We start from the raw sequence: 4,924 nt of genomic DNA, 5'->3' as shown, positions 1-4,924 counted from the left end.
CTCCAACGTGGAGCAAAAGGCATGCTGACAGTATTTACTTCTCCGAATTGGGATATCTCAATACTCAAGATAAAACCTCAAGATTTGTATTATGAATAATTTGCAAATAATGGCTCACTATGTGTAGGTCAAACTATTTGCTATATTGGAAATAAATCACTTGATATTGGTAGAGTTGCATTTCCCTGTAATGATATAGTTTTTCCAAGTCAAGCTAATTACAAGTTTAGTCTTGAGGCCCAACCCGGGTTCATCCCATATATGTCCTATATCTGAAACATTTTTACTTATTTGCACCCCGGAAATTGATATTTCCGGGTTTGTGCCATTTTTATGAGCCGTCCGCAGAAAACATATGTGAACGGCCCATTTTTGCATGCCGTCCGCGGATCCTTTCTTGGGACGGTCCTTTTGCTCCACGTCTGCTCCAACGAGGAGCAAAAGTCATGCTGACAGTATTTACTTCTCTGAATTGGGATATCTCAATACTCAAGATAAAACCTCAAGATTTGTATTATGAAAAATTTGCAAATGATGGCTCACTATGTCACGACCCAAATTTATGAGCCGCGACCGGCGCTAGGGAATGGGAGTGGTAGCTCCAAATCCCGTAGCAAGCCTAAAAACCTGTGTAAATTTTTCGCAAATCAAATCATATTTCATATATCAAAATACATGTGACCCCATTTTACATAAAAACATCAGAGTTCAAAATGCGTTATACAAATACATAGACAAAAACATCTAGACTACTGCGGACCGCTAGAATGAAATCCTTCTTTTACTTCTTGTGCAAATGACTTCCGAGAATTAAAACTTCGGAAGCTTAACTCTTCAAATCATATCATACTATCCCTGAAAAATGGGAGGAGCAACGGGGTCAGTATAAAACTGAGTGAGTTCACCAAATCACACGCAATATCACATAAAGGGTTAAAATCGTTGAAAACCCCCTTTGTATATAGAAAATACTCTTTTGAAATCATATTGCATACCTTGTTTACTTTCCTTCATATCTCTTTGTTTATTTCATAAACTTATAGTTTATACGTATTTGACATCTTCGATTTCTTATTATGGTTTTGATATTTTTCTTCTCTCGTTTTGTTTCATTAGTTTTGACCGAATCTTAAATCTTAGTTTATATCATCATGATTCTAAGTCGAACTAAATCATTGGCAAGTCTCTTGTGACTTGATCCTTATGGTTGGGTCCCGAGATAGTTCAACCGAGTTACCCATAACCATATGGTACAGTCCCGAGATAATTCAACCGAGTTACTTGTACCATTTCTCAATCCCAAACGATCGATAGGAGTCCCGAGATAATTCAACCGAGTTACTCCTTAAACACGGGTCCCGAGATAGTTCAACCGAGTTACCTTCGTGTCTGCATTCGGACTCTGCACCCTGCAGGTCTTTTGAACTTAACTGTCGATTCATATGATTCCTATTGACATTTAATAGGAGTAATTGTTCACATTGTGTCTCGATCTTGTTTCGTATTGATTCTCGATGTATCACACTTACTTTTTATTTCGTATGAGTTCCGAGGATTATCATCGAGAATGGATGAGATACAGGTCTCGGGATAATTCTACCGAGTTCAACCTTGTATCTCAGTTCTTATTATTTTGTGCACCATAGTACAATTCTCATTTTACGTTTTTTTGTATTTTTCGTTCTGTTGTATTGATCCTTTATGGACCATGGCATGCACATTACAATTTACAAGCATACATCTATAACACACGCACGTATGGGTATTTATTATGTTTGATAGTACATATCGGAATGTACTATATTTCCTTATTCATATCTGATCTGATACTTGTATATTATTCGATATTCGATTTATTAGTACATATAGGAATGTACTGTACTTTTCTTATTTATATTTGGTTCAATTCACATTTTATTACTTTACCCATCCCCGGTGTTTAAATATATATACTCTTTTCATTTACTTGTATTATTATCAAAATAGCACAATACGATAAAACATCATTTTCAAAACATACATATATATGCATTTTAAGAACATACATTTAAACATAAAAATATTCATATAGCTTTCGTATTAAAATACGTAGCTCTACGAATATTAGCGAGTAATTTAAAGTGTACTCACCACTTGCTTATCCATTTACTCTAATCCAGCAAAACGTTAATCTCGATCCATAAATTCTGCGCCTCGTCGGTATTCACCTCGTTGGGTCTACGCAAATTCGATAACGATACGAATTAATAATAATTCTACTCACCATTTTCCATATGAAAGTTGTTTTTACAGTTCATTTTGATTACCAAAACGCTTATTTAAAATAGTCCGACCTCTAAACAAAAGTGACATTCTTAAAATTTAGAACGTCGCCTACAACTTTTGTTTAGGTCTCGGACCAAAACTAGCACCTGAAGGTGTCGAAAATCAGCTCGGAAGTTAAGACCTTGAGCTGTTAAAACTGCAGGGCAGTTTTACGCAATGAACTGTTTTGATTAGTTTGAGCATCATAGAGTCCGATTCAACAGAAACTCAAACTTAGAAAATTATAGTTAACATCCTAAAGTTTCCGTATCAACAAACAGAACTTAATTTGGAGATATACAGCTCGAGATATCGCTCTTGCAATGTGGCTGTTTTGCGGGACATTTTTCTGCAAAACGTCCAACTAGTTTCCGGACTAACGTCTATTAAAACTAACTAAACGAAAGCCAATTGGAGGCATGGGAGGGGCTGGACAGAATCTAACCAGGGCCTAGGGTCAACAAAACACAAATCACAACCCTCAAACTCACCATCATCACACAACAATTCAATCAAAACCAAGTTCTACAATTCAATCACCAACATTACCAATCACCCTACTCAATTCTTATCAAATTTTTATCAACAACAACTCATAAAGTTCAGAATATAAACCCTTACCTTAATGATGTCTTCTTGGCCAAGCCTTAGCCATCAAAAATATTCATGAATTCTCTTAATCCAAGCTCATAAACATGATACAACAAACAAACAACCAAAACCCCAATTAAATCTCTAAATTAACTCATGAACCCTAATCAAGAACAACTCTCACACTCATTATAATCAATTCAATTCTCAGCCATAATCACTACAACTAATCAATTATATAGCATAAACATCAAGTCTTAGTTAATCAAGCATCATCACCATCAAACTTGCAAAACCCGAAATATAACTCTGAAACCCTGACCAAAATTCGAGCTCCTTACCTTAAATTGATGCCATAGAGTTGTAGATAATCACTTCCTCGTTCCGTGGCCGCAAGAATCGCTCAATTTCGTTGAGAAACGAAAAAGATATGAAGATTTGAAATTTTGGAGAATTTGGAAATGAAGAGCTACGGATTTTACCTTTGGTTTGCTGCAATTTTGTGTTTAAATGAATGATTATTCATTCATAAAAGATGATAATAAGTGGGTAAAAATTCCACTTAGGTCTTTGAAGTTGTCACCTCCTTTCTCTTCACTTTCTAGCTTATCTTTCGTACAATTTAGTGCACTAATCTTTTAATCATTCAATTCTCGATAAGTTCCGTATTATTTATTTCCCAAATAAATAACATTAGTCTCATATCTTTTAATATCACTTTCCAATAATATATTTTGGCAATTTTGGCCAAAAACGCTCAAATTTCCATTTTGAGCTAACTTGCACTTTTTCTCACTTTTTCGTCCAATTTTTCATTTTATTGACCATTGATAACAACTTTATCGATATTATTTTCTTATCTTGAAAAAATAGAGTAAAACACAACTTCTTCCGGAAGTTTGTGGTTAAAAGTCCACTTTAGTCCTTAAAGTGACTAATTTGCACTTTAACCCTTATTCTTAACTAATCATCAACTATCTTCTAAAACGATTTCGTACACTTACGAAACTTTGACGATTGTTTATTATTAATATTTCACGGGCCTTGGCGTGAATATTATTAGTTCGGCTTTCCAACTTATTTTATTTTATTTTTTTATTCCCTTTTTGTCTTGATTAAATCCAATTTATCGCATAATAAATTTTCAATTAAAATTATTATTTTACGATAATTCCAATAGACCCGCTTCGGTGTAAGTCCTTATTATCCAATCCTAATCTGATACTCTCATTCTTAATCTTTACGATTATGCCTCGTGGCACTACACGCAAATACCTCAAAAATTTAGGTTATTACACACTAAGTGTAGGTCAAACTATTTGCTATATTGGAAATAATTCACTTGATATTGGTAGAGTTGCATTTCCCTGTAATGATATAGTTTTTCCAAGTCAAGCTAATTACAAGTTTAGTCTTGAGGCCCAACCCCGGGTTTATCCCATATATGTCCTATATCTGAAACATTTAAACTTATTTGCACCCCGGAAATTGATATTTCCGGGTTTGTGCCATTTTTATGGGCCGTCCGCAAAAAAGATATGCGGACGGCCCATTTTTGCATGTCGTCCGCGGATCCTTTCTGCGGACGGTCCTTTTGCTTCACGTCTGCTCCAACGTGGAGCAAAAGGTATGCTGACAGTATTTACTTCTCCGAATTGGGATACCTCAATACTCAAGATAAAACCTCAAGATTTGTATTATGAAAAATTTGCAAATGATGGCTCATTAAGTGTAGGTCAAACTATTTGCTATATTGGAAATAAATCACTTGATATTGGTAGAGTTGCATTTCCATGTAATGATATAGTTTTTTCAAGTCAAGCTAATTACAAGTTTAGTCTTGAGGCCCAACCCGGGTTCATCCCATATATGTCCTATATCTGAAACATTTTTACTTATTTGCACCCCGGAAATTGATATTTCCGGGTTTGTGCCATTTTATGAGCCGTCCGTAGAAAACATATGCGAACGGCCCATTTTTGCATGCCGTCCGCGGATCCTTTCTTGGGATGGTCCTTTTGCTCCACGT

General features: G+C 35.3%; 1 long non-coding RNA gene across 1 annotated transcript; it reads right to left on the bottom strand.

The window, feature by feature from the left end:
• Positions 1-664: 664 nt before the first annotated feature.
• On the bottom strand, positions 665-3,391 carry LOC126686079 (uncharacterized). Its single transcript, XR_007643779.2, has 3 exons — positions 2,926-3,391; positions 2,131-2,217; positions 665-855 (listed from the first exon to the last, which is right to left on the bottom strand). It is a non-coding gene; the product is annotated as an uncharacterized LOC126686079 (long non-coding RNA).
• Between the last annotated feature and the right edge of the window lie 1,533 nt (positions 3,392-4,924).

Source organism: Mercurialis annua, linkage group LG6 (genome assembly GCF_937616625.2).
Source record: "Mercurialis annua linkage group LG6, ddMerAnnu1.2, whole genome shotgun sequence".
NCBI lineage: Eukaryota > Viridiplantae > Streptophyta > Magnoliopsida > Malpighiales > Euphorbiaceae > Mercurialis > Mercurialis annua.
The sequence above is the reverse complement of the archived record's forward strand: the minus strand, read 5'-3'. Positions and strand labels throughout refer to the sequence as shown.